The 22044-nt window shown below is 47.0% G+C and overlaps 1 protein-coding gene across 1 annotated transcript in view; it reads left to right on the top strand.

Moving 5' to 3' along the window:
* The first annotated feature begins 12108 nt into the window (after positions 1 to 12108).
* Positions 12109 to 22044, top strand: part of LOC150062780 (transcription activator GLI3-like) — a 79765-nt gene continuing 69829 nt past the window's right edge. The window contains exon 1 of the mRNA XM_090333235.1: positions 12109 to 12186. The gene's annotated coding sequence lies outside the window, so the exon portion shown is untranslated. The remainder of the gene's footprint in view (positions 12187 to 22044) is intronic.

The raw sequence follows: 22044 nt of genomic DNA, 5'->3' as shown, positions 1-22044 counted from the left end.
GAAGGCAGTTCAAAGACAGCTGGAGCAGAAAAGTCCATGAAACTCTTATCTCTAATAAAAGACTTAGAAAAGGCTGGAAGTGGTGCTGTACAGCTCAAGTGTTAGAACACTAGCCGTCAGCTAGCTTCTGAGTTTAAGCTCCAGGACTGGTGAAAAGAAAAGAAAAGCAACTAGAAGCTCCAAGCAGCACCCTGTTGGACCATGAACAACACCAATTCCTGCTCAAGGTCTCAGGGTCCCATTTGAGATTCTTTGGCCTTCATGACTCTAGGCCATAAATGCTGCCTTCTCTCTACCCTTCCAAGAGCCAGGCTGGGTGTGCCATTATCCAGGGTTTTCCCCAGCAACCTTGATGTTAAGGGCTGGCTCTTGATCTCAGGTCTAATTCTCTTATCTTTCAAAGGTGGAAGAAAGCCATCTTTCCCTGAGTACTAGTACATCACTGCAATTTGTCCCATCTCAAACTATCTACCCGTCATTCTGTCCCTAGTTGTGTGGTGTCAGTAATATCCTTGTTTGTGTGTGCCAGTACTGGGGCTTGAACTCAGGGGCCGGGCTGCTGTCCCTTAGCTTTTGTTTCATGGTTGATGCTCTACCACTTGAGTCCAACTGTGTGTGGGGTGGGGGGGAGGGAGATTAATTGGAAATAAGAATCTCATGGCTTTCCTGCCTGACCGGCTTCAAATCTTGATCCTCAGATCTCAGCCTCCTGAATAGCTAAGCTTACAGATATGAGCCCCCGTGCCTGACTTTCCCTTGGCTTTTTCCACTCACAGCTGGTAGCCCACCACACGAGCCTCACTCCCACTTTTGACTTTTTGTAAGATATGAATCTTGTAGATTTGTCTGCCAAGGTTGGCTCCCACCTGTGATTTTCAGATCTCAGATCCCTGAGTAGTTAAGATTACAGACATGAGCCACCAGTGTCTAGCTAGTATTGTCCATTTCTTATGGAACAAAGCAAAGGAGATTTTACTCACCAAAATTCCTCACTGGAATTCCTTTTACTTGTTTGGGAAAAAATAATCATAGACATGCTAGTGTAGGAGACAGGGGAGATTCAAAAGGCAGGTAGGGGTGTTCTAGATTCTTCTAATGAGGGTGGAGCCAAGGCCTTGAGACAGTCTGTGTTGGAGCATATTAGACATCTCAGGACATTCAGTTTGGTAGGACAGATATGAATTGGTCTGCTCAAGAGAGAGAAAAAAAGTCCCTGGAACTGGGCATTGAATGGGCAGAGGTAATAGAAACAGCCTGGTAGAAAGAAGATTGGCTAGAAAAAGACCAAAGGCAGGACATTCTAATGGAAATTCAAATTGGATCTCATGGCTGTGCTATGTCTGAACTCAGCTGAAACTCTCCTTAGAGCTTGGCTTTGAAGACTTGCTAAAGCCTAAGGCTCATGTAACTGGATTATGTCCGGTAAAAAGAGCCAAGGCAGACTTTTCTATGAGGGAGGCAGGTTATGTAAACAAGAGACACTGCAGATCAGACTGAGAAGTGACACAGCCTGTGGCTGCAGGCAGAACTTCCTCGTGTGCATTGAAGAGCACACTCCAGTGGACATTTGTCTCTCAGGTCACTGCTCATTGGTAAATGCCAAGCCCTGCCACCAGGTGGATGGCTGAGGATCTCCAAGTAGTCACCACTAGACTAAAAGCAGACAGTTTAGTAAACCTAGGTGTCTATTAAACTGCTTTGTTTGAGACGCCAAGAGTCATCTTGTGTGTGTGTGTGTGTGTGTGTGTGTGTGTGTGTGTGTGTGTGTGTGTGTATACACTACTGAGGCTTGAACTCAGGGCCTGGACACTGTTCCTAAGCTTTTGGGTTCAAGGTTAGTGTTCTATCACTTGAATCCAATTCTGGCTTTTTGGTAGTTAATTGGAGGTAAGAGTCTCATGGACTTTCCTACTCTGACTGGCTTCAACCCACGATCCTCAGATCTCAGCCTCCGGAGTAGCTAGGATGACGGGCCTAAGCCATGACACCCATCTTAATTTGGTTGTGAAAGAGAATGAGGAGAATCCTCTGGGGACTGTCTCGATCACCAGTGAAAGCTGTCATACTGAGAGTATGTTTCCTTGGGAGTCAAGTGAAGGTCTCTGTTCACCAGAAGTCTTTCTCATGTAGCATCCACAGGGGCTGACAATTTGCTGAGATCCAGAAGAGGATTTTAGATGTTCCCAACTGTGGGATTGGCTGAGGTCCAAGCCAATTACCGCTACATCTCCAAGGTGAAGAGGGGAAGCAGGCAGCTGGGATCCATTTATAATCCCAGTGTTCCAGAAAGATGGAGGGGGAGGAAGTCCTTAGAAAAGAGTGCATAGTGCTCTGAAAACACATTTCCCTTGCTGCTGCTGGGTGCTAGTGGTTCAGATCTAAGGATGAAGCCAACTGGGCAGAGAAGTCCATAAGAATCTTATCTCCAATTAACCAACAAAGAGTTAGAAGTGGAAGTGTGTTTCAAGTGGTAGAGTGTTGGCCTTGAAAAATAAAACCAAGTGAGAGCAGTCTACCCCAGTACCCCCCTCCCTCCACCAATCCCTCAACCGACACACTGAAACAAACAAATAAAACACATTTCCCTCTTGGGCAACCTGCCAATGGCATGGGGGAGCCAAGGCTCATCCATCTGCTGTCTCCAGAGTGCTCCCTGCCCTGGCATGTTCCCGAGGGCTTCCTGTTGTCCCCAGCCTGCACACAGGCTACATGACACTGCAGGTGCACAATGAAATGACCAGAAAATCTAAGTGGGAAGCCAGACACCTGTGGATATGAATTCAGAGTGGTCTGGTGTCCCCTCAGCTGTCCAGGAAAGTCTGTCGTTGCCCTGGATGGATGCAGGGGACAATGCTTTAGAAGAGCTGATGGTCAGAGCAGTAAAAGGCCTAAGCCTTGCTTGCCTCATATTACATTTCAGTGGAGTTTTGCTGTATACCTTTGTTTGTGGCCACCCATGTACCCATCAAGATGTTAAGACCAAGCTGCGGATATGCTGAGCCTTCATCAGTAGTCTTGGGGTTCTATTGGCTGTGTATGCAACCAGGCTTACTAGTGGCTTGATCTGAAGATGAATAAAATCTTTTTCTTCTTTCCTTTAAGTTCTACATCTTCTGCTGTGCATCTCTGGTTATAAGTAGATGACTGCTGTTCTTAATGTACTATGTTATTTCTCATCTTACCTAGTTATCTGATATATTGTATATATGTTTATTTGTTTATTTGAAATAGGATAGGGAAGGGAGAAATATTAGATGGGGGGGTGGGGAAGGGAAATGGGGACAAAAACATAAGAAGGGGTACCAATGATTGTTAAGGAATATACCTTTTATCTGGCGAATATAATGTAACCCTTCTATTCATTACAATAATTTTTTTTAAAAAGAAGATGGCTGAAGTTGGCAGAAGGAGGGAGGGGAGTGAGAAGGGGAGAAAGGAGAGAAGAAATGAGAGGGTTGGAGAGAAGAGAGAAGAGAGAGAAACAACAGAAGTGGGGGAGAGAAGAAACCAACTGTAATAACATTTAAGTCCCAGGAGCAAAAAAGGCCTTTTGTCCCCAAGTGTGCTGTGACCTCCCAGACAACTCTGTGTGCTCAAAACCATCACCTCTCTCTGACGAGCCACCGAGGCAAAGACTCTAGTCTTGCACTGCAGAAGGGGGCCAGGCTCAGAGAAGAAGAAGAAGGTGGCCTTGCAATGGATGTAGGTAAAGGAGTTCTAGTGATAATTACACGTGTGTAACCAGCCTTCTTGTCTGGCCAAGAGGTCCATTCTTAAGAAAGATGATTGTTTCCTGACAGTGAAAACAGCATTGATCATGTCAAATGTAGCTAGTTACTAGAAACAAACAAAACTAGCAGAGCTTATTTGAGCCCCAGGATCTTGCCTTGTCTGGACATTTAACCAATAAAACATTCACCCCTAACTCTTTTTAACTTACATCAATCTGACCTGGGTTTCACAACTTTTAACTGGAAGTTTTATCAGTGGATGTGTAATGTTCCCCTGGGAATTTGCCAATAATCAAGTGGGAACAACTCTACAGAGAGATGGACAAGCTGCATGGGTGAGGGAGGGCAAGATGAAAGCTTATTCTGCACATGTGATGGGAAAGGAAGAGCAATGGGTGAAGTTCGGTGTCTAGCTCATTCTTTGTCCTCTTTGGCACATACTTTTTGGCAAATTCCCCTCTCAGGGTTCCCATTAGTTTATGTTGGGTTGCCATAACAGAAACACAGGAGAATGAATATTTGAGAAAGCAAACAGGTTCAGTTAGCTCCAAGGTCATTAACATGACCTCTGCTAAAGTTCTCAATGAGGAATAGGTGAGAAGTCACTTGAGGAGTCTGCCTTGCTAACTTAATAACAATTGACATTCTTTCTCCTCTCTCCCTCCCTCTCCTCTCTCCTTCCTTTCTTTTCCTACCTTTTTTTTTTTTTGCCAGTCCTGGGTCTTGAACTCAGGGCCTGGGCATTGTTCTTGGACACTTTTTGCTCAAGGCTAGCGCTCTGCCACTTGAGCCACAGCGCCACTTCTGGCTTTTTCTGTGAATGTATGTGGTTCTGGGGAATCGAACCTAGGGTTTCATGCGTGCTAGGCGAGCACGTTACCATTATACCATGATTCCGACCCTTCTTTTTTCCTTTCTTTCCTCTGGGTTTGAACTCTTTGAGTTCTAGTTCAGCTTGTTTAGCTTTCTTGCTCATAGCTAGAGCTCTCTCCCATTTGAATTGTGCCTCCAGTCTGGCTTTTGCTTGATAATTGGAGACTGGAGTCCTGAGGAGGTTTTTTGTTTTTTGTTTTTTGTTTTTTTTTTGGCCTGTGGTGGTATCAAACCTCACATGTTATGTCTCAGCTTCCTGAGTGGCTAGGATTACATGATTGAGCCCCTGGTGGCTAGCCACACATGGCTTTTTTGAGAAAAGCAGCGTCTCAAGAGAACGACCTTAAATCCCTTCCAAGGACATGCTCCCCAGGGATTCAGCCACTTCCTCCCAGGCTCTACCTTTAATGGCTTCACCATTTTTTATCACTACCACCCAGAGAATCAAGCTGCTAATGCTTGAACTCTTTGGGGAGGCTGTTTGTGAACCAAATTGTGTCTCTCAAAAAGAAATGTTGAAGTTCTAGCTCCAGGATCCACAGAATACAATGGTAACTTGGGAACAGAATTGGATTACAGATTTATCTCCCTCTTCCTTCTCTCCCTTCTTCCTTTCCCTCCCTCCCCTTTTCTTTCTTTCTCTTTCTTTTTTTTTTTTTTGCCAGTCCTGGGCTTGAGCTCAGGGCCTGAGCACTGTCCTTGGACTTTCTCAAAGCTAGAGCTCTACCACTTGAGCCTCAGCACCACTTCCAGCTTTTTTCTATGTATGTGGTACCGAGGAATCGAACCCGGGTCTTCATGCATGCTAGGCAAGCACTTTAACCACTAGGCCAAACTCCCGGCCCCTCTTTCTTTCTTTCTTTCTTTCTTTCTTTCTTTCTTTCTTTCTTTCTTTCTTTCTTCTTTCTTTCTTTCTTTCTTTCTTTCTTCTTTCTTTCTTTCTTTCTTTCTGGCACTAGGGCTTCCCTCTTTCACTTGGGTTTTACACTCAAGGCTGGCGTTCTACCACTTAAGTCATACCTCCACTTTTGACCTTACTTTGTGTACCAGGGCCTGGGCAATGACCGTGAGCTTCTTTTTTTTTTTTTTTTTTTTTTTTGCCAGTCCTGGGCTTGAGCTCAGGGCCTGAGCACTGTCCTTGGATTTTCTCAAGGCTAGAGCTCTACCACTTGAGCCTCAGCACCACTTCTGGCCTTTTTCTATGTATGTGGTACCAAGGAATTGAACCCAGGGCTTCATGCATGCTAGGCAAGCACTTTAACCACTAGGCCAAACTCCCAGCCCCGACCATGAGCTTTTTTAATCAAAACTAGTACTCTACCACTAAGTCACACCTCCACTTCTGAAGGCTTTGTGTGCGTGCGTGTGTGTGTGTGTGTGTGTGTGTGTGTGTGTGTACTTTTCTGCCCAGGCTGGCTTTGAATCTCAATTCTCAGTTCTCAGCCTCCTGAGCTGTTTGGAGTACGAGTGTGTGCCACCAGTGCCTGGCTAGATCATTTCAGATAAGGTCACAGTGGAATAGGGTGGCTGTGATTTTTGCCCTTATTAAGAAGAGAGAGTGGAAAAGAGAATGTTAGAAAAAGACCTGGGCAGAGTTATCAGCGAAGCAAGTGAGTCAAGGCTCATTCAAGCACCAACAGCAGACAGCAAAGGCAACCTGCCTCCACTTTTCAAGGATCAGTCAACCTGGCATGATGAGCCCTTAATTTAGCTACCATAAACCCAACGGAGTGCATTTCTGAGGTTAAGTCACCAGTTTGGGGTATTACTAAGTTAGAATAGCCCTTGAAAAAGTGAATGACGATATCTTCAGGTATCTTACTTAATTGTTGTAAAACAGGAAAAAAAAATCCATCTTAAAAGAATTATTCTGAAGACCAAGTCTATGAAAATGTTTAAGACATTTGCATTTGAAGCAAGAACTAGAGAAAGGAGGCACTTAGTGAATGAACAGTAGTGCAATTTCAAACCTCAGGAGGGCCAGCTTCTAAACTCATGGCTGCTGGTGAGTGCAACAGAAATTTCAATAGTTTCAAAGGGGGCTAGATTCTGAGACTCTGCATGGACTTCTTGACAGTAACTCATCTCTTTTATAGCTTGGCAATTAAACAGCAAACTACAAGCAGACATTTTGTTAAGATGGTGAAATTGTGTGAATTGTTATGATTATTATTCTTATCTTCCCAGCATTGTATCACATTTGTTTTGAAATTTTGTTATCCTTAGGAAGTTTTACAAAGAAGTTGCCATTTAATCAAGATGTTTTTGAATACAATGTGTCTTGATGGATGTCACCCCTTTTAACATTTTCATCCATCCTTTCCATATCAACCCCTTCCCTCTCAATACCTTCTCTTACTTATCTTAGTTTTGTAAAGGTACACAGAGGTTCTGACTGCATTCGCCTCCCCACTTCTATCTACCCCTCTCCCCTGGACCCAACCCCACCCCACCCCACCCCTTTCAATTACCCCTTTCCTAGTGTTTATTTTTTTGAACTTTGATTTTTCTTTTCTTTTTTTCTTGCCAGTCCTGCGCCTTGAACTCAGGGCCTGGGCACTGCCCTTGAGTTCTTCAAAGTTAGAGCTCGCCACTTGAGCCACAGCACCATTTCTGGCTTTTTTCTATGTATGTGGCTGAGGAATCGAACCCAGGTCTTCGTACATGCTAGGCAAGCACTCTACCACTAGGCTAAACTCCGGCTTTGATTTTTTACCCCCCCAGTCCCGGGGCTTGAACTCAGGGTCTGGGCACTGTCCCTAAGCTTCTTTTGCTCAAGGCTAGTGTTCTACCATTTGAGCTGCAGCACCACTTACAGCTTTTTCTGAGTGGTTAATTAGAGATAAGAGCCTCATGGACTTTTCTGCCCAAGTTGGAACTGTGATCCTTAGATCTCAGCCTCCGAGTAGCTAGGATTACAGGCATGAGCCATCAGCATCTGGCTTGCTTTTGCCTTTCTAAGGAACTACACTGTTTTGGAGTTTCCCCTGAATCTACCCTATTTCAGCTAATGTGTTCTTATACACTCAAGGTACTTATATGTTTATAAAGGCCACACTCCTGGCCCCCTGTTCTAGTCTGTTAAGTGCAGAAAACCAAGATCATAAGGATGCGAAGAATGTTGGAAGACTCTTCCTTGTAGAAGTAAATCATCTAGTTGATTTTACTTGTTAGTTGATGGGTTGTCTTTGCTTTTATTTAGTTTTTGCCATTGGGAGAAGAGGGAGAGGGTACGCAGGCACATTCTTTGCATTCACATGAAGGAGACAGTGTTGAAAACATTCAAGAGTAGCACCCACCCTGACTGTAAGACACAATTGATCCACACACACTAAGTCCATTTACAACTTGATAGGCATGACCTCACTGAGAACCATGGTCATCCTGAGGCCACATCAATAGGCCTTACATGGCTGACACCATTCCACACATGGGCTCATAGTTTAGGAAGTGCAGAGAATCCTGCTAGGCCTGAGGCCAGTGAGTGAGTGGGTCCAAGAACATCCAGGAGTTTTGAAGACTCCTGCTCTCTAAGATGGATGTGGTTTTGCTTTTTTTGTTGTTTTGATTTTTCTTTCCTTTGAAAAGTGATGAGATGAGCTGGGGGCTAAGGGCTTATGTCTGTAATCCTAGCTCCTAGCTACTCAGGAGTCTGAGATTGGTGGATTGTGGTGAAAAGCCAGCCCTGGCAAGAAAGTCTTTGGGACTCTTACCTCCAATTAACCAGTAAAAAGGTGGAAGTGGAGCTATGGCACAAGACGGGTGTAAAAGCTAAGGGATAGTGCCCAGGCCTGGAGATCAAGCCCTAGTGTGTACGTATGCACACATGCCTGTGTGTGAGATGAAGAGAAATCTTCAAACACAAAGCTAACAAGGCCCTTCCATCTCATTTTATTCCCTTTGTACCATAAAAGCTTAAATCACTGCCTCTAGTGTGTGTGTGTGTGTGTGTGTGTGTGTGTGTGTGTGTTGCACTTTGGGGCTTTGAACTCAGGGCCTGGGCTCTGTTTCTGGTTTTTTTTTTTGTTTGTTTGTTTTCCCTCTAATTAAGGCTGGTGCTGTAGCACTTGAGTCACAGCCCCTCTGCTAGCTGTGTGTGTGTGTGTGTGTGTGGTTAATGGGACTTAAAAGATTCACAGATTTCACAAGCAGGAGCCACAGACACTGGGCTTGCCATTTTTTGTTATTTTGTAGTGAGTGAGCAACAGGTCCCTGGAAACAAATTGTGAATAGGACCTGCAGTTCCCTTAAAACATTCTCCAGTTAAGCTTGTGACTCCCAAGATCTGCTTCAACTCATAATAGCTCAGTCACCCACCCACTGGCTTCCTTAGCAAGAACGACACAGGCACACAGCACCCAGAGCTCCTAGGATTTCTGGCTTGGGTAGGTGGGGGCGGGAGGAGTGGGAGTTGTGGGCTACAACAAGATCTGGAATGTCACAATCCTTCCTTCCTTCCTTCCTTCTTTCCTTCCTTCCTTCCTTCCTTCCTTCCTTCCTTCCTTCCTTCCTTCCTTCCTTCCTTCTCCCCTTCTTCCCTTTCTCTTCTTTCTCTCTCCTCTCTTTCTGGCCTCCTTTGTTCTCCCTTGGAGATCTCCTTTAGGAACTTTCACGTCCAGGTTGGGGACACAGCGGGGTGCATGCCACCTGGACGGCAGAGGAAGGAGGGAAACATTATTGTCACTCTGGAAATCGAGGGAGACACTTGGTAGCTGCGGGGAAAGCTGGGCGTAGGAGTGCCGGCTCCCAGCCGGTCTGTCTTTTGTGAGCCCTTCGCCGCGGGACCCGCCCCGCGGGGCTGCCCGAGGGCAGGAGAGCCCCGCGTGCAGGGAATCCCTGAACTTGAAAACGCGTCGTCCCGAGAGAGAGACGCGGTGGGCCCGGAGAAATGTACCCGGGCGGGGGGGGGGAGCCGAGACGGGGGCCGAGGGGGGCCTTAAAAGAAGTGGGGGTCCCACGCAGGAGCCATCCCGGAGGGAAGGGAGGCTGCCGCGGAGGCGCGGAGCGGCGCGCCCCACCTCCCCCCCGGGCCCTGGGAGCGCGCGGCGGGGCGCGGGGCCGGGAGGGCGCCGGTGACGTCACGCCGGGGCCCCCTTCCCCGGCCGGTGGGCGGGGCCTCGGCGCGCCGAGCGGGCGCGGGGTCAAGGAGGGGGAAGAGGAGGGGCGGGCCTGGATGTGTCTGTGTGAGGACGGGGAGGGCGGAGGCGGCGGAGGGAGGGCGGGGAGCGCGCGCGCGCGTGGCTCGGGGTCCCCCCCCACCTCCACCCCACCCCCGGCCGTCCCCGGGACCCCAGCCCGCCACGCACGGCCTCCTTGCCGCCCGCGGAGCGGATCGCAGTGCGGGGGACCCGCCAGGGGCGGGGGAGGCGCGACCCCCGGCGGGGCTGCGGGGCGGAGAAAGCAAAAGTAAGGCGCCGCGCCCGCCCCAACTTTTCCCAACTTCGTCCCCCGCGGCGGCGGCGCGTCCCCCCCCCCCCAGGCCCGGCGCATCCCCCTCCTCCTACCCCCCATCCCCGGCGGAGAGGGGGCGGCTAGGGGGGCCGGGGCGGAGGCGGGGCGGAGGCCGAGGGGCGCGAGGAAGAGCTCGGCCACATCTGTGAAAACTTGGGGGGAGGAGGAGGAGGAGCGCGGGGCGGAGGAGGCGGCGAGGCGGGCCGGAGGGAGCAGGGCGGCGCGCGGCCCGGGACAACTTTTCCACCCAGTGAGTAGCGCGCGCAGATCGGGGCCCGGCCGGGTGTGGGGGGGTCACCCCGCGTTCGTGTGTGCGTGTGTGTGGGGCGCACCCGGCGACCGTGTGTGCGTGGGGAGGGCTCCCGACCGGGATGGGACTTTCTTTTGGAAAGTGGACCGGACGCCGAGAGGGGCCGCTGCGGGCGGCGGCGGGGCTCTTTCTTCCCCTCTCTCCACCCTCCCGCGACTGAACCGAGTCCGCGCCGTCACTCGGGGCCCGTGAGTCGGGGGGGGGGGTGCGGGGATCGGATTACAGAACCTCGAGGCCGATGCCCGCGCCGCACGGGCGGGCGAGAGCGGGAGGGCAGGGGCCGCGCCGCCGGCGCACTCGCACACTCGCGCACTGCCGCCGTCCCCCCGCGCCCGCCCCGCGCCCACAGCATGCCCGCGCCCGGTGCCCCCCGCACGGGGCCCGGGCTCTCGCGGTAGTCCGAGCCGCCTGCCGCCACGCGGGCTCCGCCGCTGCGCGCCCGCGCCCCGGACGCGGGTCTATGGGAAGTTGGGGACTTGACAGCCGCCGCCGCCGCCGCAGGTACGTCCCGCCTGAAGTTCTTTGTTTTGCGGGCCCCGGCTGCACACTCCTGGAACCCGCGCCCCCGCCTCCCGGTCCAAAGGTGCGCCTCTGCCCGGGAAGGGGGTGGCCCGAAAATGGCTGTCAAAAGGCGCCCCGATTGAGAGCGGGTGAGAGCGAGCGCCCCTCGGCAGGGAGCGGGGGCGAGTCTTGCGCCGGCCTCCTCCTCCTGGAAGCCCCGCGGGCGTCTTCCGAGGGTCCGGCCCCCGCCTCGGAGGCGGGCGGCCCCGCTGCGCGGCCGGAGCCCGTGGCGCGCGCCAAGTTCGCAGCCGGCTCCGCGCCCCGGCTTCTTCCCAAAGGGTTAAAAAGAAGCGCATTTGGTTACGGAGTCGTAGCGGCCGGGGCGGAAGGAGGCGGCCGGCGCGGCGAGGACGCCGGGGGCCGGGGAGCGGGGGATCGGAGGCCCCGAGGCCGCCGGGCCCGCTCCAGCCCCGCTGCCCCGCGTCGGGCGGGTGCGGGGCGAGCGGACCCGGGAGGCGCCCCTGTCGTCGGAGAGGAAAAGTGAAAGTTGTGCCATCTGTGTGTGATTTGAGCTCGCTTTTATTTCTTCTTCCTTTGCAGAGGTAGCGCGCACACACAGACACGCAGACACACACAGACACACACACGCACACGCACAGAAAAGAAAAGGCTGCGGCGGTGCTGCGTGCAGAGGCCGCGTCCGCCGCGGGTCGCCGCGGGGGTCGCCAGGGGACGGGGACTCCGCGGGAGTGGCAGCCGCGGGCGGGGGGTGGCGGGAGGAGGTGCCGGGGAGTCCATCCCCCCCCACCTCTTACTCGCAGAGTCGGGGAGCGACTTTCCAGCAGATGTGGACGGGTCCCCTCCACGCCCGGCTCCCGACGGTCTTCCCAACTCCGTGCTTCAGTTCCCGCCATGCCCCCTCCCCGGGACAGGCGCGGGGACCCCGTCCTCCCCCGGCCAACTCCGGGTGGGGAGATCATTAGAGAGATTTCCTTTCTCTCCCTGGCTTCTTCCCGCCCTCCCCGGCCACCCTCCCTCCCGCCCCAACTTCTCCTCTCCCCGGTGGAGACGGCCAGATCGATTCTCGGTTTGGGGGTACAGCAGCCCGTGGCTTTCTGCCAGTGTCGAGGTGCATGAATTTATGTAAAACTTCTCTCCTAGCTCCCAGCCGAACATTTTTGAGCTGCCACTTCATTTTGCAATGATGGACCGTCCGCGTCCCCAAGTAAGAAAGAAGCCTGGAGCGCGTGGTCCGGAGGGCCGGGCCGGCCGCTGCGCAAATCCCCCAAACAGCGCAGTGCCATCCGCCTGAATGGCATGGTTAGTGCTGGGAAAACACCTCCCGCTTCCTTTCCTCCTCCTCCTCGTCCTCCCCCTCCTCACTATTAAGTCCTGCCACAGACCAATAGATAATACTTGGCTGAAAATGCAAGTAATAAAGTAATGCTACTTTCCCTCCTTAGATGTGATTTTTGGACAAAATTTGGAGGGAGCTGTGTGTGTGTGTGTGTGTGTGTGTGTGTGTGTGTGTTGGACATAAATGAACTTTTAAGAGAGTTGCAGGCGGCTTGAGTGCTTTGGGCATAGCTGGGGGAGGGGGCGGAGTTGGGAGGCCTGGCCCCTGAAACGATCTCATTTCAGTCTATTTAAGACAAGGACTAGAATTCATCTATCTTGTCCATTTTGTGTTGTTTGATGTCTTCCCACGTTATAGGCAGAAATCGGCAAGGATTGGCTTAAAGTATTAATTTTGAGTATTTATGTAATTGCTCTCTAATTTGAAAAGGTGCCTTATTGATTGATTCCTGTAATTATTTCATTTAGGTTTTAAATTAAAAATTAATAATAGCCTGACAGTTTCTTAATTACATGTGTCAAAATTATTTTGAGGGAGGAAAATGCTCTTTTAAAATAGTGGCATAGTCTCAAAAATCTCTCTCTTTTCTAAAGAAGGGAGGTATTGAATTAAAGCAAAGGTGACTAGTTTAAACAATGTAAACTGTGCGAAGTATCTAAAGAATTTGTTTATGTTACAAAATACTGGTCTTATCCGTCTGGTACACAAACCCTCTGGCCAGTTAGATTATATAGTCAAACCCAAAACAAACATGAAATAACAGTTAAATTAGTTGAAATAGCATATTTATCCAGAGCAAAGAGTTTATTTTACACTAAAAGCTGTTTAATTAGAAACTGTCTGCCTAAGGGGAGAGGCTTTCAGGGGCATATAATTCTTAACTTCAGCCGAGGTAAGCTTTAGTTTTAAGGTTCCTGGATGAGCCCAGTGTTTGAGGTGACTTTAGTGTGCAATTTCACAAATGCAGAAACACATTTAAGAAATACAGATTGTATGATTAAAAATTGTATGATTCTTAAATAAGCTTGCAGGTTCAATCCAGATGGCCTCCCAGTTTCCCTCCCCTGCCCCCTTTGTGCTTTTCACATTCCTTGATTTAAATCCTGATAGATGCACGTTTTTATTGTATATCTCATTTGCAAAGGATCACAGACAGAAATGAGAAAATTCAGCATGGATGAAAAATGGCTGTTGAGTTATTTCATTACTTATTTAATGAAAAGGTCGTTAATTTATCATTTGATGCCCAAGCCTAAAAGTTAGACTTTGTTTCTAAGCCAGTGAAGTTGGCTTAATTACCTGCCTGCCATAAGGGCTCCTTTCAGACTTCCTCTGTGCTTAGGCATTTAAACTAGCAGGATGCTTACTGACCCCCCCTCCACCCCTTTTCCAGGCTAGAGTTTGGGGCACTGGGCAAAGAAGCAAATTTGGTGAACATTGTTATATGTTCTCTTATATGGAGACCCTAACGTACTAAGAGAAACCAGTCTTGATGCGGAAGCCAATCAGTGAGTCCTGAAATGTCCAAGAGAACCTCAGTAATGGAATGTTAATGCTTTTAGATTATCTTAAAAGTCAGACTTTCCTTCTTTATGCAATTGTTGTAAATCCTCTGCTAAAGAATTCTTTGAAGGAGGTTTTACTTGTGCTCACATTCCCATTCTGAGGTCTTGTCTGCTTGGTTTCTGGAAGATGCAAAGAAATTTTCTGCCAACTTACTTCCTGAGAGTCAATTAAAATGCACCAGGAGCTCCTGGAGAAATAAATACACACATATTTGTCAAAGAAAAGGGTCCACTTTAATGCTAATTTCAGGTAATGCTCTTCTTGGGATCTTGTAGAAGATGCCCTCCTTCATGGTGCAAAGCTGTCATTTTTTTTCCCCTAGATTAAAATGGATCTTTTCTAGTTTCAGAACAAATAAAGGGAGAGGCAAGAAACCACAACAGGGCTGGAGGACTGTTGCAAACTTTCTTCAAGTACTTTCTGTGTATTTTTTTTTTTCATCTTTACTTTTATTTGATGGGCCTGTGAAATAGAGCTGTAGACTGGTGAAGACTTTAAATGAAATTTCACACTTTGATGATTTTTTTTAACTTTGATATATTGACAGCAAAAGGAGCTGCAGTGCTTTTATAGAACTTGAGCAGTAACACCAGGCAGCCGACAAACGTCTGCCTGCATTTGTGTTTAAGTGCAGAAGAAAAACATGCCTGTGACCAGTGGACGTTCTTATCAACCCCCTAATCCCAGATCCCAGCCAACCCTGAGGGCACTCTTCAGATCTTGCTCAAATCACTGTGGACTCTTCACAGATTTCAGATTAAATATGCCCTGTTCCTGCCTCCAACCATGATTTTATGAGCTCACTAAGCTTCCTGTTTTAAGATCCTTTTCTTAAGTTTTTAGAACCCGCTAAAGGCAGCTGGAGTTTGGTACTTGTTAATTTAGAGACACTTTAGATACTTCGTTTCTCTTGAGAAATTACCAAAATTATGTTTGTTTGTCTGTTTTTTTAACTCCCTACGATGGGAAGGCTGATTTATATACAGAAGAGAGAGGAGAACTGATGGAAAGAAATTTGATGTTAATTATGTTTGTGTGGGAGTGAATTTGATTGCAAACTATGTCGTGTTCGTTGTTTTATTGCTCTTTTCCTTGGCTTGGCCCCTGAGAATTTGATGGGTTTTTTTTTTTTGTTTGTTTGTTTTTTTTCCATTTGCACTTCCAAATGCACTGTATTTTAGTGCCAAATTTCTTAGCTACTTGTTACTGCATTTTAATTTTTTTATTGTGAAACTTTTTTCTGTGTGTTTGGGTATGTGTGTATATTTTAATATGGCAAAATGCCTCAGAAAATCTGTGGCTTTCTAAAGATGGTGAATAAAAAAGCCCCTCTATAGTTAATAAGGTGGTCCTGGCTTAATTTCAAATGCCTGTGAGACAAGGTTGTATTCAACCCCATGTCTGTTTCTGTGATGCCTTACTGTTCCTTTTGGTTGTTGGTTTGTTTTTGGTGCCAGTACTGGGACTTGAACTCACAGCCTGGGTGTTATCCCTTTGCTTTTTTTTTTTTTTTTTTTTTTTTGGTCAAGGCTAGTGCTCCACCACAGGGGTCACATGTTTACATTTGTGTGTGTGTGTGTGTGTGTGTGTGTGTGTGTGTGTGTGTGTTTAATTGGACATAAGTGTCACACAGACTTTACTGCCCTGGCTGGTTTTGCATAGTGATCATCAGATTTCAGCTTTCTGACTAGCTAGGGTTACAGGCGTGAGCCACCAGCCAGTCTGGCTCAACCCTGTTTTATTAGGGGTCTCTTGCATTTTGCCCAAGAGTCAGAATTAAAAGAGAAAATACTTACATCATTGTCCAGCCCTGGGTCCTATCATTCCCGAGAGAATCTGAGCCAATTTTGTGCTTAAAGCTTATTCAGTGAATGAAATCATGAAGGCCCCATTTGTCAAAGTACTACATGGGGCTCTGTTACTTTTCAAGCTCCAAATTCATTGTCTGCTTGAGCCCAGCCATTAGTTCCCAGTGTGTTAGTGCTGTCTTCAGGCCCTGCTGCCCTGCCCTTCTTCACACCATTATAGCTTGGAGTGTGCTCTGTCGACTTGGTAGAATTACGGCTCTGATTTCCGCTTGGCTGGCTTTGAGGTAAGACTCCCTCCTTCACTTCTAGCTGACTGTAATCCTTGCTTTCTCTTAAAGCTTCTTTTCCAGAGATTTAGAGAAAAACTTTCTAAAGGGCTGTGTTGGCATCACACTAGTTTGGTTATAGCGTGTCCAGTATGTATAAATTATACCTGCAGTGAATTGTAGCCATTGCTGCTGCTAGCCCCAGACAGCTAGAGGGACCTGCCTGCCTGCCTGCCTGCCTGCTTGCCTGCCAGCCAGCTCTCATTTTCTTTCCTTAACCTTTTCTTTCCTCCTCTCCCCTCCCTTCCCTCCCTTTCTCCTTCCCTTTCCTCCCCTCCCCTGCTTTATCCTCCCGTCCCTCTCTTCGGAGGGGAGGAAGAGGGCCATCAGTGTTTAGGTGGTGGCCCAGGAGGTCCAAACTATCCATCTGTGTTCTTGAGTAATTTTTAGGACCCAGAAGTAAGGTAGTTAAATAATGAGAGATAAAGTTCATTTTTTTTGAAGTATTGAACTAACTTTAGATTGCAGTATGTCATTGCATGATTGCTTATAATGTGGGAATTTTTATCTTCCTCCCCTCATTTTTTTTTAAGATTGCCTAAAATGCTCAGTAATAGTCTTGAATGCTTTTCGTTCTGAACCTATTGACTTTTGAAAGGTAAGTTTCAAATGGTAGTATTGAAGTAACAGGATAGTTAAGCCTTGTTATTGATTTCATTTTGTGATATACATAATATGAATAATACATATTTGGATTATATATTACTGGTAGCATCATATATTATGTGTGCATATTATATAATACGCACACCAAAAGAGACTCATTTCATACATTCCAGGGAAGGTAATCATTGTGAGGCCTAACCTCATGCATCAGCTTAAGAATAAATTCATATGCGTGGAACCTGTAATGCAGTAGCCAGATGTGTATGGCAGGCCACTGCAGGACCACTTTTGCTGTTGGAACTGCGCATGTGAAATTGCAATCCCATAGCAGAATCTCAATGGGTGGGCAGCTTATATGTTGATGGACATATGAATTTTGTTCATGCAGAAGGGTCAAAAATAAAACATTGAGAAATGCTGTTAGTATATAAGTGAAATCCAGAGGATAAAATAGGGAACCAGAGATACTTTTTTCAAAATAAGGCTTTGTGTAAAAATTCTTAAATTGTGTGCAAAAATAGCTTTTAAAATTGTTTTGAAGATTTAAGAATCCAAGTTGAAAAATGAGGAGGATAAAGTGGAGAATTTGTGTAAAAATACATCAAGGACCTTTGGATTTATCTGTAGTTGATTTGAACACCTCAGACGTGGGCAAATTATCGGCTAGTCACAAGTATGCCTGTCTCCTTAGAATTTGTTAAGACACACACAAACATGGGTTCCAGAAGAATACTTTTTTTTTTTCTGCAAGTACATTTTGGTTCCTCTAAACTTAAGTGAAGCAAGACAAGGTATGTACATTTCCTCAGTGGTGGTATTTCTGTCAAGAAAGTGGCCTGAGGCGCATACACTTGTCAGGAGTTTGACTCACTGACTGATAACTGTCTTTGGGATCTAGGTGTCTGAGAAGGGGTGTGTGTATTGAGCTAAGCAGCAGGAGGCAAGTGTTACATCATCACACATTCTTTAAGGGTACCCACTACAGCAGTCTGTAAGAACTTTCCAAGGCATCGGGGCTGGCTGATGTATAATTTCGCACAACTCAAAAAGAGCAGTGAGGATAAAATGGAGACCTCAGATTATCTCCCTCCCTTATGTGTGTCCTGCAGTCCTTTGGGCTGCTAAGAAATAGCAACCCAAACACAATCTTTCCTTTTACATACTCAGGGCAGAAAGTGTATAAAACTGACACAGGAAGCTGTAGCTTGAGATTTTTTTCTTTTTCTTTTTTGTGTATGTGTTGGTCTACGGGTCTTGAACTTGGGGCTTGGGTGCTGGCCTTCTGGTGTAAGGCTAGTATTTTATCATTTGAGCTGCAGCCTCACGTCTGGCTTTTTACTGTTTAATTGGAGAGTTGCATGGATTTTCCTGCCTGGCCTGGCTTCAAACCACAGTCCTCAGAACTCAGTCTCCTGAGTGGCTAGGATTACAGGCGTGAGCCCTTGGCAGTTGACTTGCTTACAATTTTTAAACTGTGATGGCACTGATTGTTTTCATGTTGGGTAGCGTTTGCAGTGGTTGATATTAAATGTATAGATTTTGGAAAAGTTCAGATGGAGTTAATTGATGAGAACCAAACTTGGCTCAGTCCAGAGCCAAGCAATTATTTCTTCTTTGAGTAATTCCATCTTGGGGCAGTCTATCATGAATACTGTGGATACTGCTTTTCTGCCATCACAGGCATCAGCAGTAGGACAAAAGATTAGGCCAAAGATTTAGGGGAACCCTTGAGTGCCTTTCATGGTAACTCTGGACAGAACCTTCGTGTAGTTCAGGCTTCAGGCTTTCTTGACTCTGGGAAAATGAATTCTATAAAGGTAAAATAATTGTATATTCAAAAATACTGTCATTAAAAATGCATGAAGATTTCATTAAGAACTTATGAAGTTGGGCTGCTTTTCCTTCAAAAGGAGGAAGGCAGACTTGGGGTATGGAGGGGAAGGCAAGCTTTAGAAACCCTGGGAACCTTGGCTTTCACAGAGCTCAGGCAGACCTAATTGATTTTAAATCCAGAAAGATATTTTGAACACAAGAAAATGTCAACCACATTACATACCGGTAAGAGGATTTTTTTTTGGGTGTGTGTCTCCAGTGTTCCATTAATTGAAATCTGTTGATGTTTTACATTTTCTGCATTGTGTTTATGGAACCCCCCAGACTATTTTTCACATGCAGAATTGATCATAAAGATAAAGTCAGCTTCAGCTTATGCTTCTTGATTTTGAAAAAAAAAGAAAAAGAAAATCTCTTTCTGAAGGATCTCCTCTTTAGGAGAGGATTCTTTAATAGCTTATAGAGAGGTATAAATATTTAATAGAAATCTTACTAGAGCAGTTGTTCCAATAGTAGTATCTTGAAGTAGCTCATCTGAGAGGAGTCACTCCTTAGAGACAGGATGGGGGGACTCACCCAAATTCCAGGCTGTTTGTTTTATTTATTTATTTATTTTGGTGCTCTTGTGGTTTGAACTCAGGGCCTGGGCACCCCTCGCCCCCCACTCCGGAGCTTCTGTGCTCAAGGCTAGTACTGTACCACTTGAGCCATGGCTCTGTTTCCTGCTTTTCTGGTGATTAATTGGAGATAAAGAGTCTCAGGGGACTCTCCTGCCCAGCCTGGCTTCGAACTGCTATCCTCAGATTTCAGTGTAGCTAGGATTACATACAGGCCCCTAAACCATGCTGCTTTTAGAGTTTTTGTAGCACTTGTCAATAATTAGTTCATCAGTAGTAGGCCGATCTAAATCAATGTAAATTCTAGAGGAAGGCCTTAGTATTGTTTTTCCTGGAGTGATTTCCTCAATTACACAGAATTTGTCCAGTCAGGCTTCATCTGATGCTGTGTCTAGAGTTGCTTTTGCCTTTTGAAATGTTTTTTCTCTTAGCAAGAGAAACTGATCAGATGATCACTAATCAGATTTTTTTTTTAACTGGAGTCCATATAAATCTTGGAATATAGTAAGAACAGAAAAAAATCCAAAAGCTGTTGCCCAAGTTCAGGCAGCTGGATTAGTAAAAAAATAAACGATGGGGCCTCCTGTGTTTGTAAGGAAGGGTGCTGTAGCAGTTGGTGACTGATGCTTCCTCTCACCCCAGATTAGAAAATACCTTCTTTCATTCAGTTCAAACAACAAAATCGCTTGAAAAGTCCTCTCTAGCTCTGGCGCTTTTCTAAACACCTCAGCATTCCCATTCAGAACAAACCTGGCTTTTCCTGCAGAAAAGGGGGGAGACTGAGTTTTGCTTAGAATTGGAGTTTTTTATGCACTTTACTACCTAGACCCTCTTGTGGAGCGACAGGACTCGGGCAGCTAAGGAAACAAGACTGCGTGTGTGTGTGTGTGTGTGTGTGTGTGTGTGTGTGTGTGTGGTTAATAGTGAATTAGAAGTTTTGTAAGTGAAACACACACAGGCTTCCTGCATACTTTTCAATGTTTTTGTAGCACACACACACAGTGTTGCACTGCACAACACCTGAACTCAAGCTAGAGGGATACCACCAGGTGTCTCTGCTGGAACTTTGGCTGGGTCAACTTTACCCAGAGTTTACTATTTGGACTGATCTGAATGGCTCTGGGCTGCCCCAGCCCTTTGCACTGGGGAGAGGGGAACTGCCGAGCTGCCTGCTACCATACCCTCCCCAGGCATTTCCACTCCTCCCCCCGGCTGGCAGCCAGGCATTGTCTCCCCAGAAAAGCTGCTTCAGGAATGCAGATCAAAAGCCTGGGCTTGGAGCCCCTCCTCTGCTCCCTGGTTCTCAGAGCCATGCAGGAGCATTTCTGGGCGAGTTGCGCGTGCTGCGGCGGTCCTGGTCCCCGCGCTGGTGGAGCGATGATGGATGCGGTGACAGTGCGCGCGCTGCCAGTGAATTGGGTTTTGGAGTGGGACGCGCGCTCTGGAGCTGGGAAGATGCGAGAAGACGGGCTTGCTTGCTTTTTCTTTTGTAAACGGCTGAAGCTGAGACTTCCCAGACAGGAAAGCAGGGTGAGAGATCCTTCCAGCCAAATGAAATAAAAACAAAAACAAAAAAACTACCAAAACAATCACCCTCTTGAAAAGGGCGTCCTGACCTTAATGAAGAAGAACCTTTGGCTTTGTCTACCCTACCTCCCCTTCCATTGCATCTGCTGTTTAAAATCCAGGCTCTCCCGAAGAATACTGGAATTTGGTAAATGTTACCTTTCTCTTTCTTCTTTGCTGTCTTGCAGAGGCAAAACCCCCAACTACAGCAGGCAGGTTCAGAGTTATAATTTAGAAAGAAAAGATGTAGCGGCAGGCAGGTTGCTTGTAGGAGGCAGAGTACATTTAAAATAAGGCCTGGAGTTAATTGCACCCCCAGTTTTGCCTGGGGGAAATGAGCATTGGATTTTGGGGTCTGGTTGAATGGGGGAAAAAGCCTTAGTGGCTTGCTGGAGGGATGAACTTTGATCCCTCTTTAACCAGGTGAATTCTGGTTTCAGGAGGTGTATTACTAGTTGAGTGGCAAGTACAGGTGGCTCTTACCTGTGCTATGCAACAAGGAGACTGAGATCTGAGGAGGATCAAGGTTCAAAGCCTACCCAGGCCAGAAAGTCCTTGAGACTCTTATCTCCAATTAAGTAGCAAAAAGGGGAAAGAGTAAGCGTGGCTTAAGTGATACCAGAACCAACACTGAATGGAAAGAATGCTAAGGGACAGTGCTCAGGTCCTGAGTTCAAACTCCAGGACCTCCCACCCTACATACACACACATGTGTAAACACCCCCAAACCAATAAACATAAATACTAAAAACTGGTTGAGCACTTTCATGTTTGAAGGGTTTTCTCCCCTCCCCCCCACACACTCCTTTTTTCTTTTGTTTCTTTATTTTCATGTACTCAAGCTGCTAGGATTCAAACATCAGCTCTGAACAGAAAAAGTCAAGGGACATGCCAGCCAATCTTGGCCACTTTTTTTGGGTGGATGCGATGCAAAGAAGGGATAAGCTTTCTGAAGGGAGAAGCTCAGAAGTGCAGCAGCCCAGCTGCCTGTTTTCTTACCATCATACTTAAATTTGAACTAAATTTACACTTGATTGTCCTGATCTCTTGCCGATCTGTTCAATAAGAAGCAACAGCCTTTCCCTGCTAGGCCTTCTCCTGTGAAATTTGATGGTGGCATGGGTGTGCATTTTGTCCCTTTAAAACTGGCAAGGACAAACTTGTGTTTGTGTCCGTGAAATAAGCTGGTTATACATTACAAGTTGTAGGAAGCGGATGTCTGTTTTTTCACCTTGTCATCCCTCACGGTCCCTTCTCAAGCATCGACTACCCTTGTAAATAATTATTGAGATCCAAAAATGGGTTTTTCAAGTAGAAGAGGGTTGACTTGAGTGACCCAAGTTCTTATTTTGTTATTTAAAAAAAAATCTCCAGTAGGAATTCCTATTTCTCAAGAGCATCAATTAGTGGAGTTCAGACAGAGCCTAGAGCTGTACCCACCCTGGTGAAACTGTGGTGATTTATTCTGGATGTGTTTTATTGTTTTGTTAAAAATGAAA

This window comes from Megascapheus bottae, chromosome 5, assembly GCF_031878675.1.
Source record: "Megascapheus bottae isolate mThoBot1 chromosome 5, mThoBot2.hap1, whole genome shotgun sequence".
Lineage (NCBI taxonomy): Eukaryota > Metazoa > Chordata > Mammalia > Rodentia > Geomyidae > Megascapheus > Megascapheus bottae.
The sequence above is the reverse complement of the archived record's forward strand: the minus strand, read 5'-3'. Positions and strand labels throughout refer to the sequence as shown.